The 13,318-nt window shown below is 37.8% G+C and overlaps 1 non-coding gene across 1 annotated transcript in view; it reads left to right on the plus strand.

The window, feature by feature from the left end:
* The window catches only part of LOC105303227, a 37,021-nt gene that overhangs the window by 10,283 nt on the left and 13,420 nt on the right, over window positions 1-13,318 (plus strand). Inside the window, exons 2-3 of the transcript XR_002776567.1 lie at window positions 10,447-10,497; window positions 11,085-11,158. This is a non-coding gene — a transcript (uncharacterized LOC105303227). The remainder of the gene's footprint in view (window positions 1-10,446; window positions 10,498-11,084; window positions 11,159-13,318) is intronic.

Raw genomic sequence — 13,318 nt, forward strand, 5'->3', positions numbered from 1 at the left:
GGTTTCCTATTTCTATCATTAGCCTTTTCTAGAATGTTGTATCAATAGAATCATAATGATCATTAAACAAAATTCTCTTACCTGCCTTATCTCTGTTTTCTCTGAGTTTCTTTTTCATGTTTTAGTTTTTCTCTTTCCATCAGGGATTTCTCTATATTTTCTTGGTTTTCGGCTGTTCTCTTGTACGATAAGACATGGGCATTAAAATGCTGATTGAAAACGATGTTCGTGAGTAGAGCATGCTATAGGTGTCTCCTCGCACCCCCACCCAAATTCATATGTTGAAGTCCTAACCACGGTACCTCAGAATGTGATTGTTTTTGGAGATAAGGCTTTAAAGTGGTAATTAAGTTAAAATGAGGCTGTTAGGGTGGGCCCTAATTCAACCTGACTGAAGAAATTAGGACATATAGAAAAAGATACCAGGGACATAGTGTGCAGAGGGATCACCATATAAAGAGGCATTAAGAAGGTGGCTATCTGCAAACCAAGGAGAGAGGCCTCAGGAGAAACTAAACCTGTTGACACCTTGACCTTGGACTTCTAGCCTCCAGAACTGTGAGAAAATAATTTCTCTTATTTAAGGCACTTGTCTGTGATATTTTGTTATGGCAGCTCTGGCACACTAAAATAGGCTTTTTGAATGGTGAGTTTCAATATAGGGTGATATACCTGGATATTTATATATGGATGACTGCTGACTATCAGTATCTTTAGTTATTTTGTCTTGGATTGATAAAATTCTTTCCCCAGTGTGGTTATTTGACAAGGAAGCTTAAGAAGAAAGGGATTTGCTTATCAATAGTGAAGAAGATTTGGGATAGCTATTTTGGGAAGAGATGAGTTGAATAATAGGTTGGCGGGAAGCATTGAATTTGAAGTTAGACAAGTTGATTTTGTAGGGAACAAAACTCAATAGCCTCTCTTTATCAGCATGATGTGTGTGTTGTGGTGTGTTGAGTTAAATGACCAGAATGGTAAAGGTACTTAATGGTAAAGGTATGTACACACATTAACAGAACCCAATTAAACATGGGCAAAAGTTTTTAAAAAAGGTATAAAATTGTTCAAAAAGCATATGAAAAAATGCTTAATATCACTTGTCATCACAGAAATACAAATCAAAACCACAAATCAAAACCACAGAGAGTGTTATTAGCCAGTTTCCAAGTTGGCTACAATGATCCCTACCTCCAGATACTCACAGCCTGTGTATGCTCCACACTGCTCCAGGGTTGGTCTGTGTGATTAAGAGCATATGGCAGAAGATAAGTATGTCACATATAGCAGCATCCTGCAGCATCCATCTTGGCCACCTAGAAACCCTATTTATAATATTGCTTCAATGGGACTACATAATATTTTTTACAATGTTCCATTATGGCAATCTGTTAGTATATTTTGGCAAAATGTGAGGACTGACCTTATGTCCTTTTTCCTCTCTTGTTTCTCTACATTCTTTCCTTCTACAAACATTTATTGAGCGTTTACTACATGTCAGGCACTAATACTTGATGTTGTAACTGCAGAATAAAAGTCTTTTTTCTTAGAAGTTTATCATTTGCTTGAAAATAACTAGTTAGTTACAATTCAGGTAAATGCTATTTATAGAGACATAGATATGATGGTAAGCAGGAATTCTTTCAAAGGAAGGCTGAATTATGAAAGATGGTAGGACGTGTCTAGGTGAGAAAGTATAGATTATTCCAGGTAGAGAAAAGAGCATGTGCAAAGACCCAGAAGTAAAGAATTTGAAAGAAGTATGACTAGTAAGACATTCCTTTTTTTTTTTTTTCCAGATTGAAATTGAAAAGGTGGACAGGAGTGAAACCATGAATAATAAATAGCATCATTTGCTACTTTAGGAAAAACAATGAACTATAAGCTCTGTGAGGGAAAGGACCATGAATGAATGGTTGTATGAATAATAGAATGATATAATGGACTTTTCATTTTGGAAGATTACTCTGGAAGCAGTATTGAGAATGGATTGGTGGGGACAAGGTGTTAGGCAGATCTAGGTTAAGATGACTTTGCAGGCAGTTGGGATAGAAAATGATGAAGGCCTGAACTGAGGCAGTACCAGGGAACTGGGGAGGAATGGAGAAGGAGATTTAACAGAAAATTGATGGCTCATTGATTATGGGGAGTAGAGAAGATGATCTCTCAATTCTATCTTGGAGTGGTTGATGATGCCATAACTGAGAGGGAAGAGGACAAGAAACAGATAAGGTAGAAAAGGTTGGACTGATTTGTATTTTAAAAGATAATTTTGGCAGCATTATGGAGAGTGTTGTGAAGAGAGCCAAGATTGGAGACTGGCAGATGAGATAGGAGATTGTTGGAGTAACTCTGGGAAGAGTTGATGGTGACCTGAATTGTGGTGGCGGCAGTGAGGATGGGAGAAGAGAAGAGAGCCAAGAGATATTTTCATGAAAGAATGTGCAGTAATTGGTTCTTAATTAAATTTGAGGGATAAGTGAAGAGAGGATTTAAGGATTTTGGTTGGGTTTTTGATTTGTGTAATTGAGTGAGTAGGAATTGTGTTTACCGAATTAAGGAACATGGGGGCAAATGTTGGGAGAAAATAGAAATAACGACAGTACCTGACATTTATTGAGCACCATGACTAAATGTTCATGGGACATTGTTTCCTTTAATTTTTTAATAATCCTATAAAATAGGTGCCATTATTATCCCTATTGTACAAATAGGAAAATCAAAGTAGAATAAGGTTAGAGGTTAGTAAATAGAGTAACAACTTGAACCTAGTGTTTGTGCCCCTAATCTTTGTAGTTGTGATATGTCTCAGTTTGCCCCAGTAGACCATGGAGTCCTTGTGGAGGAAGGGATATGATGCCTTTCATCACTGTCTTCATAGTATGATGACCACATAGTAGGAACAAAGGTTTTTTAATGGGAGTGTTCACTGTGTCCTCTGCCCATACCTGTTCTTTTCATTCTGTCCCAGCACCAACTCAGCCTCTTTTCTTTGATTTGGAGACCCACTCAAATGGGTACATGTGCTTGTGCCAGCCTTTACTGATCCTGTTTGGTGATTTTGGAGATAGTTAATAACCAAATATTAACTATTTCTGTTACTTCAAATTGTTCTTTAGCCATCTCACTGATGGAAATTTTTCTCTGGTGATTTTTTGCCTGCCATTCTTGCTCAGCTTTCTCTCTTCTCATTTTATTTTCCATTCTAGCTTCTAAGCTTACCTGTACACTCAAATATACATTATTTTCTTTGGCAGAGCATTTTCATTGTCTGTTTGTTTAACCGTCTGTTTTCCCACTCTATCCAAGCCCTGTACAGATGATAGAAAAATTAGCTAACTGACATTGAGGTATCTGGTCTCTTAATGATCTTACTTTGGGCTGCTGTGACAGAATACCAGACTTATAAGCACCAGAAATTTGTTTCTCACAGTTCTGAGGGCTGGAAGTCTGAGATCAAAGTGCAACTATGGTTGGATTATGGTGAGGTCTTCTTTGGACTGAGGACTGCCAACTTCTTGCTGTGTCCTTGCATGGTAGAAAGGGAGCAGGGGAGCTCTCAAAGGTCCCTTTTATAAGGGCACTAATTCCATTCATGGGTTTTCTACCTCATTACCTCCCAAAGGCCCTATCTCCTACTACCATAACAGGGGGGGTTAGGATTTCAACATATGAATTTTGGGAGTGACATATTCATTCCATTGTAGTGGTCATACTAATTGTCAAGTTTATGGATTCTTTCCTCCTCTCACTGCCTCCCAGAGTGATCCTCAACTAATTCTTAGTGAGTGCCCACCATGTGCCAGCCACTGTTCTAGGCATGAGGATTGAAGACAGACGAATCCTGCCCTCATTGTAATTACATTTTAGTGGGAAAGACAGTAATAAAATAAATCAATAAATATATAATGTAATGTAGGTAATGATAAGTATTAAAAAGAAAACAAAAGCAGATGTAGAAATTCAGAGGAATGCTACTTAATTTTTTTATTTTATTATTTTATTATTTTTCAATTAGAGATGATATTTAATATTTTTTATTAGTTTCAGGTATTCAGCATAGTGGTTAGAGATTTATATATTTTGCAAAGTGATTCCTTTAGTCTAGTACCCACCTGGTACTATACATAGTTAGTACAGTATTATTGACTGTATTCCCTATGCTGCACTTCACATCTCCGTGACTATTTTGTAACTACCAATTTGTACTTCTTAATCTCTTTCTCGTTTTCACCCAGCTCCCCAACACTTGCCCCCATCCTGCAATCACCAGTTTGTTCTCTGTATCTATGAGTCTGTTTTCATTTTATTTTATTCCTTATATTCCACATGTAAGTGAAATCATATGGTATTTGTCTTTTTCTGTCTGACTTATTTCACTTAGCATAATACCCTCTAGATCCATCCATGTCATTGAAAATGGTAGGATTTCATTTTTTTTTTTTTTATGGCTGAGTAATAGTCCATTGTGTGTATATCCCTCAGCTTCTTTATTCAGTCATCTATGATGGACACTGAGGTTGCTTCCATATCTTGGCTATTGCAGATAGTGCTGCAGTGAACATAGGGGTGCATAAATTTTTTCAAATCAGTGTTTTGGTTTTCTTTGGATAAATACCCAGAAGTGGAATTACTGGGTCATAAGTAGTTTTATTTTTAATTTTTTGAGGATCCTCCAAATTTTTTTATAGTGGCTGTACCAATTGCAATCCCACCAACAGTGCACAAGGATTCCTCTTTTCTCCACATCCTTCCCGACACTTGTTGTTTGATTTACTGATGATAGCCATTCTTACAGGTGCAAGCTGCTATCTCATGGTGGTTTTAATTTGCGTTTCTCTGATGATTAGTGACATTGAGCATCCTTTCATATGTCTGTTGGCCATTTGTATGTCATCTCTGGAGAAATGCCTGTTCAGGTCCTTTTCCCATTTTTTAATTGGATTGTTTGTTTTCTTGGTGTTGCATTGTGTGAGTTCTTTATAAATTTTGGATATTAACCCCTTATCAGATGTATTGGCAAATATCTTTTCACATTCAGTAGGTTATCTTTCCATTTTGTTGATGGTTTCCTTGGCTGTGCAAAAACTTTTTAGTTTGATGTAGTCCTCTGATTCATCTCATCTACTGTTGATTCCTTCTAGTGTATTTTTCATTTCATTTATTGTATTCTTCATTTCTGACTGGTTCTACTTTATGGTTTCTATGTCCTTTTTTATGCTTACTATCTCTTTGTTGAAGTTTTTGCTGAGATGATATGTTCTTCCCCTAAGTTCATTGAGCATCCTTTTAAGCAGTGTTTTGAACTCCATATCTGGTAGGTTGCTTGCTTTCATTTTATTTATTTATTTATTTTTTTGGAGTTTTCTCCTGTTCTTTCGTGTGGGACATGATTTCTTGTTCACTCATTTTGGCTGCCTCTCTGTGTTTGTTTTATGTATTAGGTAGATCTGCTACATCTCTCAGTCTTACTCGGGTTACCTTATGTGGTAGGTGTCTTGTGTAGATCAGTGGCATATTGTCCCTGATCACCTGTGCCTGGTGCTCCAGGAGTGACACTTGTGTGGGTTGTGTGTGCCCTCCTGTTGTAGTTGAGGCTTGATTGCTGTTGGCACTTTAGTGGGTGAGAATTGGCCACACCAACCAGGTATGAACTGCTGTGTAGGGGCTGACTCCATGGAGTGGGATTTACTGTAGCAGGCTCATGTGCCTGTTGATACCACCCTTTGGGGTGCACTTTGTGGGGCTAATCAGGTGGTTCTCTATTGAGGTCTAATGCCAACCATGTGTGTTGGTTCTGGAGCATCTTAGGAGGGGCTACCCTGCAGGCTAAGGTCAGTCATTGCCTGTGACCTGCCTTGGGCTACCTGGTAGGAGCTATAGAGCTATCCGTGGTTGGTCACTTCTTGTATTGGACCCAGAGGCACATGGGAGAGGCCAGGCAGCAAACCTGAGCCATTACCAGGTCTCGGTCAGTTCAGCATAAGTCCCAGGGCACCCCCAGGCCTAAGGCTGCCTGTTAGCTACCTGTAAGGCTCAGCAGCTGAATGAGCTTCAGGATGTATGTGAGTTGAGTGAAGCGTGGTCTCAGGGAGTCACCAGGGTAAAGCAAGTAGTGTTCACCAGGTTAGTGGAGATCAAGCTTTGTTGCCAGTACTGAGCCTGTGGCCACATGCAAAAGTCTCAGCTCACACCGAACCAAGCCACTGCCTGCCTTGGGCCTGTAGACCCCTGAGATTTGTTCGAGAAATACTGCAGCTGGAACTGGGGCTGGTTTTCCACCATAGAAGGAGTCTCCCGAGGTGTGAGAGCTGAGGCCTATTGATGGCTGCCAAAGAAGCTTCCTGCAGATAGTACAGAGTGGGGCTGATTCTCTAGCAATGACATTGCCATTGGCAATCGAAGTTAGGTGGGGTGGGATCTCAGGGAGTTACAGAGTGGAATGATTGGATCTCATGAGGTCAATGCAGATTCAGATTAAGCCTTGAGTAGGGAGAGGGTTCAACACAGGCAAGATGATGCCCACCTGTAGGGTGCACAGGAGGAGTGCTCAACACAGGAACAATGGCGGCTGTCCCCCCAGCTCTCACCCTGAAGCCACACAACTCAGTCTTTCCCTGTATGTCTTTGCACCTCCCACGGTGCTGTTCCTCTGCTGGAGCCCAGGGTGAATGCCTCCTGTGAGCAAGTGAGTCTGTATGTTGGCCCTTTAAAGGGACATTTGGGTTTTCAGCTGCCTTCCCTCTCATTTGGATGACTGGAATCCCCACTGATTTTCACAGCCATATTTTGTGGGGACTTTTTCCTCGGCACTGGAACCCTGGGTTTAGGAGCCCATTATTGGACTGGGGCCCCTCGCTCCTCCGGGGGGGCCTCTGCAGCTGAGATATCCCTTTCTTCTGATGCTCAACCACCATACGTGGGTATAGGTCCAGCCCTTTTCATGTTTCTTCCCCTCCTACCAATCTTGATGTGGCCTCTTCTTTATATCCCCAGTTATAGGAGTTCTGTTCAGTTTGTTTTCAGATTGTCCTCTAGGTTGACTGTTATGTCATTTAGTTGCAGTTTTAATGTGGTTATGAGAGGAGGCAAGCAGAGCATTTACCTACTTCATCATCTTGACCAGAACCTAGAGGGGTACTACTTTAGATAGGATGATCAGGCAAGATCTTTGAGAGTGTAATATTTGAGCAGAAATTTGAATAAAGCGAGCAAGACATGCAAGTGTGTGGAGGAAGAGTTCCAGGTTTAGGGAGTGACTGCTCAATCATTTGACCAGGGGCTGTCCTAGAAATAGTGTGCTCTCTCAGCTGAGATGGACATTGGTGAAGCTAATACTGGAAGTTGTAAGCTAACCATACTTCTTATAGAGGTACAGAAAGCCTTTTCTTTGAAGCTTAATCTGAGTGGTAAATCTTTGTTTTTGTCACAGGCCCTAAAACAGAAATGTGCTCAGAGTGTTCAGGGAACTGCAAGAAGGCTAATGTAGCTGGAGAAGAATGAGAAGGAGAATGATAGGGAGTGAGATTGCCAAGGGCCCAAACAAGCAGGACCTGTAGGCTGTGGTAAGATACTGGATTTCATTCTAAGTTTGATAGAAAGCCATAAGAACAATTTGAGCAGGGAAATTACATTATATGTTTTACATTTTAAAAGGATCACTCTGGCTGCCAAAATAGGCTATCTGTGCCATAAGCGATCGTATCTCTTTATCTATTGCTACATAACAAATCACTTCAAAAATTAGTGGCTTATAAGAGCAATGGCTTATATTTTCTCAAAGTTCTGTGAGTCTTCTGCTGGACTCACCTGAACTCACTCATGTGGCTGGATCTAGGTGCTCTAAGATAGCTTCACCCACATATCTGGGGCCTCAACTGGGACAGCTGCAGTGACTGGGATGGCTGAGCTTTTTTCTATTTTTTCTTTCATCTTGTAATTCTTCCCAAAAGTCAAGCCCTAGTGTGCAAACACTTACCAGCCTCTGCTAGTATTGTTTGCTAATGTTCCACTGGCAAAAGCAAGACCAATGTCCAAGCCCAGAGCCATATAAGGATATAGAAGGGCTATACAAGGGTATCGGTATCTGGAAATATGATTTGTGGAGGCCATGCTGTAACTGTCTACCACATTATACACTGTTTTAGCTACCTTCTTTCTTCTGACCCTTTGCTCATCAATTTATCTTCTGGGCATAACTTGTTTTCCTGCATAAGTATGCTTCCAAGATAATAATGTACCAGTCATATGGACTTTACATATTTTCTATTGTTGTGACAACAATTTCTTATTGTAAATAATAAGTTGTTTTATATCAAGGAGAGAATGTCCATTGTATGGAATTTCAGTAGTCCTTACTAGAGCTCAGTGGTGCCCAACCTTTTTGGCTCCTATGAGAATCTAATGCCTGATGATCTGCGGTGGAGCTGAAGAAGTAATGCTAGAGTGAGGAATGGCTGCAAATACATATGAAGCTTCACTTGCCTGCCCACCACTTACCTCCTGCTATGTGGTCTGGTTTCTAACAGGCCATGGACCAGTACCAGTCTTCATCCCAGGGGTTGAGGAACTCTACCCTAGCTAACAGTCATTGTACCCCTTGTGATCCATCTCAAGTCTATGACAGTGTACATGTAAATGTATAACTTTTGTAACCCTCGTTCTTAACCCACTGTTGATGGAGCTTTGTATATTGAGATTTTTAAAAAATGTATTGAACTGAGGAATGCTCATTCATTGCAAAATGCAATGCAGAAGCAAAATGGCATAGCTACTTTGGAAGACAAGAGTGGAAAACTAAACATACTTTTACTGTATGATTCAGCAATCATGATTCTTGATATTTACCCAAATGAGATGAAAACTTATGTGTACACAAAAACCTACACATGATGTTTATAGCAGCTCTCTTCATAATTGCCAAATCTTAGAAGCAACCAAGATGTCCTTCAGTAGGAAGCTGGATAAATAAACTGGAGTATATTCAGATAGTGGAATATTATTCAGCACTAAAAAGAAATGATCTGTCAAGCCAAGAAGGAAACTTAAATGCATATTACTAAATGAAATAAGCTAATTTGCAAAGGTTACCTAATGTATAATTTCAGATGTATGATATTCTGGAAAAGGCAAACTGTAGATACAGTAAAGAAATTGCCAGGGGTTAGAGGAAAGGAAGAGATAAATAGCACAGACGATTTTTAGGGCAATGAAACTATTTTGTATGATGTTATGATGATAAATACATGTCATTATGCATCTGTCCAACCCCCAAAAATATACAACACTGAGTGAACCCTGGTGTAAACTTTGGATTTTGGGTGATAGTGATTTAGCAATGTAGATTCATCAGTTGTTATTCTGGTGAGGGGTGTTGAAAATGGGGGAGTTTGTGTATGTGTGGGGGAAAGGGGCACATGGGAATTCCCTGTATTTTCTGCTCAATTTTGCTGTGAATATAAAACAAACTCTAAAAAATAAAGTCTATTTAAAAAAAATATATCGAACCACTAGTTTCATCATTTTTTCCCCGTAAGTTCAGCCTGATCTCAGTCATTGTGATCTAAACTTTGTAAGCCATTTGACTAGAATTTGATTTTGTGATTTATTATGAATATGTTTAGTGAATTATTGATGTAATTACTGACATATCTACTTATTTTTAGAGTTGATGGGTGAAGAGAAAAAGGAAACACACATGATTGTAAGTTGTTTAATACACTTTTAAAATTCATTTTTTCCTCCTTGTCTTAAATGTAGAACAAGTATGCAGAGGTCTTTGTTGTAACTTTTTTTTTTAGTACTTTCTGCTTGTTTAGTTTATTATTTATTTATTTTCTTTAAGACTGTATATTTTTAGAGAAGGTTTAGGTTCATAGCATAATTGAGAGGAAGGTACAGAGATTTCCTGTATATCTCCTACCCCTACATGTGCATAGCCTCCACCATGATCAGCATCCTGCACTACAGGATACTTTTGGTCCACTTGATGAACCTACAGTGACACATCATAATCACCCAAAGCCCATATTTTGCATTAGGGTTCACTCTTGGTGTTATGCATTCTTTGTCTTTGGAAAACTATCTAATGACATATCTAACAATACAGTATCATTTAGAGTATTTTCAGTGCCCTAAAAATCCTCTCTGCTCAGCCTATACTTTCCTACCCTCTCTCACTTTTTATTTTTCATTAGACAAACTATTTTAACTGTAGCTGAGGACTTAATTAATTGGGAATAATCTGGGATTGGATGTTTTAATTTTACAGATTGAATTAATTAGACAAGGTCAATTTACCTGTATTGCATATAAAGCAGGAAAACTGTAAAGAAATAACATTTTTAGTAGTAATGGAGATTACTTAAAACACAATATGAAGAATTTTGCATTCTTCCTCCTGCAAATTAATAATCAGTACCCTTCACATATTTTCTGTTTTGCCAGATACTAACAATGTGAAGCCATTGATGGTGTAAAAATTCTGGATCCAACAAGGTTTGCATTGGCTTATCTGTGTTTTAGTGATTGAATTTTAATTTTCTCTCAAAAAATTCATTTGTATTTTAGATTATAACAGGTTGCTTATATGCTTATTATCAAAATTTTGGAAAGAAAAAAATTCCTGTAATTTTATCATTCTAAAAGACAGTATACTATTTATGCATTTCTTTCTAATCTGCATATTTATCTATAATTTTTAAAAGCAGAAATTTGAATCATATTATAGTTTTACCCATAAAAATATAAGGTGTTATTTTATTATATATTTGTCACAAAATTACTTAATCATCCCCCCAATATTTCACTATTATAAATTAGGCTTTCTTTTACATAAATCTTTGTCTATGAAATCTTTTAATTTCTTCCTTAGGATAGAATTCCAGAAGTAGAATTACTACATCATAGGAAATATACTTTTTAAAGTTCTTGATACATAAGATAAAATCACTTTTTTGAACAGTTCTAATGATCTTAATTCTTACTACTGTTATATGAGCTTGTCTGTGTTGATAGACTATTAAGATTAGAATTTATACAAAAATCTTCAAGATGGTAATTATTTATCATTGTTTACATTATAGCGTACTGATGGGGCCTTTTGCTACTATGAATTTAGGAGATCTTGGAGCAGAAGTTATAAAAATGGAAAGACCAGGTAAAGCTATTACTCCCTTTAAAACATAGAAACAAGCTAATAAATATTTTTAATAGTTTTAAAAATATTCATGTGCTCTATATAGGATGAAGAGAGAATTGAAAGGAAATGATTATTTTTTCTTCTCCATTATTTATTTTCCTCTGAACTATACTAATGATCTTTTTTTACTCTTTATAGGTGCCAAGGGCTAAGGTTTAAGCCAGGCTCTTCACATGCACCTGAAAGCCTCTGATAGAAATTGAGATGTAACATGGAATGATGTTAACAACACTTATAGTGCCATTTCTAAGCACTTTGCCTATATTTGTTTAATCTTTATATCAACCTTGTGGGCTAATGTAATGCATTATTCCTAGATTATAAATGAGAAGACAGAGAGACACAGAGAGATAAAACAAATTGTCCAAGGTCACACAGGTAATAAGGAATATTCAGGCACTCAGCTCTGATTCTGGTCATCTTTAGCCCACACAAGCCTTCCCATTGAGACTGAAATTGGTATGGGCATGGCCATACTACTTCACTGTGAGATGAAGTAAAGACAAGGACAAGGGGAGAGTAAAAGGGAAGAAATAGGACACAGAAGAAGGAGAGAAGGAAAAGGAATCAAAGTCCTCCAAAAAGGAACTCAGATACTCTATTCTAACTCATTCTTTTCTATTTCTTTTTTCTTTTTTATTACGGTGACATTGGTTAACAAAATCCAGTAAGTTTAAGTGTACAATTCAACAGTAAGTCATATATATTTTGCAATGTATATTCACTGCCCATTAGTTAGATTTCTTTCTGTCACCACATATATGACCCCTTTTACTCCACCTACCTCCCCTCTTCCCCTCCCCTCTGGTAACCACTAGTCTGTTGTCCATGTCTATGAGGCTCTGTTTGTTTGTCCTGTTCATTTGTTGCTTTTAGGTTTATATCCCACATATAAGTGATATCATGTGGTTTTCAACTTTTTCTGTCTGGCTTATTTCGCTTAGCATGATTATCTCAAGGTCCATCCATGTTGTCACAAATGGCAGTATTTCATCTTTTCTTATGGCTGAGTAATATTCCACTGTATATATGTACTGCATCTTTTTTATCCAATCATCATTTGAAGGGCACTTCAGTTGTTTCCATGTCTTGACTACTGTGAATAATGCTGCAATGAACATAGGAGTACACATATCTTTACCGATAAATGTTTTCAATTATTTTGGTAGATACCCAGAAGAGGGATTGTTGGGTCATATGGTAATTCTGTACCTAATTTTTTGAGGAACCTCCATATTGTTTTCCATAGTGGCTGTACCAATTTACATTCCTACTAACAGTGGATGAGGGTTCTTTTTTCCCTACAACCTTCTCCAACACTTGTCCTGTTAATGACAGCCATTCTTACAGATGTGAGGTGGTATCTTATTGTGGTTTTGATTTGCATTTTCTTAATAGCTAGTGAAGTTGAATGTCTTTTCATATGCCTGTTGGCCATTTGTATGTCTTCTTGGGTGAAGTGTTGATTCAGGTCCTCTGCCCACTTTTTAATTTGATCGTTATTTTGTTGTTGAGTTGTATGAGTTCTTTATGTATTTTAGATATTAGCCCCTGATAAGAGGCTTTGTTTGGAAATATCTTCTCCCATTCAAGAGGTTGCCTCTTTGTTTTGTTGATGGATTCTTTGCTGTGCAGAAGATTTTAGTTTGATATAGTTCCATTCATTTATTTTTGTTTTTACTTCTCTTGCCTTCGAGGTCAAATTCATAAAATCTTCTCTAAGACTAAGGTCTGTCAGTTTAGTACCTATGTTTTCTTCTATGCAGTTTATTGTTTCATGTCATATATTTAGGTCTTTGATCTATTTTGAGTTAATTTTTGTGTATGGTGACATATAGCAGTCTAGTTTCATTCTTTTGCTTGTGGCTTTCCAATTTTCCCAGCACCATTTATTGAAGAAGCTTTCTTTTCTCTACTGTATGTTTTTGGCTCTTTTGTCAAAAATTATTTGCCCATATATATGTAGATTTATTTCTGGGCTCTCAATTCTGTTCCATTGGTGTGTGTATCTGTTTCTCTGCCAATAAATACCATGCTGTTTTGACTATTGTCGTTTTGTAGTATAATTTGAAGCCAGGGAGTGCGATACCTCTGGCTTTGTTCTTTTTTCTTAGTATT

The sequence above is a fragment of the Pteropus vampyrus genome, unplaced genomic scaffold (assembly GCF_000151845.1).
Source record: "Pteropus vampyrus isolate Shadow unplaced genomic scaffold, Pvam_2.0 Scaffold302, whole genome shotgun sequence".
NCBI lineage: Eukaryota > Metazoa > Chordata > Mammalia > Chiroptera > Pteropodidae > Pteropus > Pteropus vampyrus.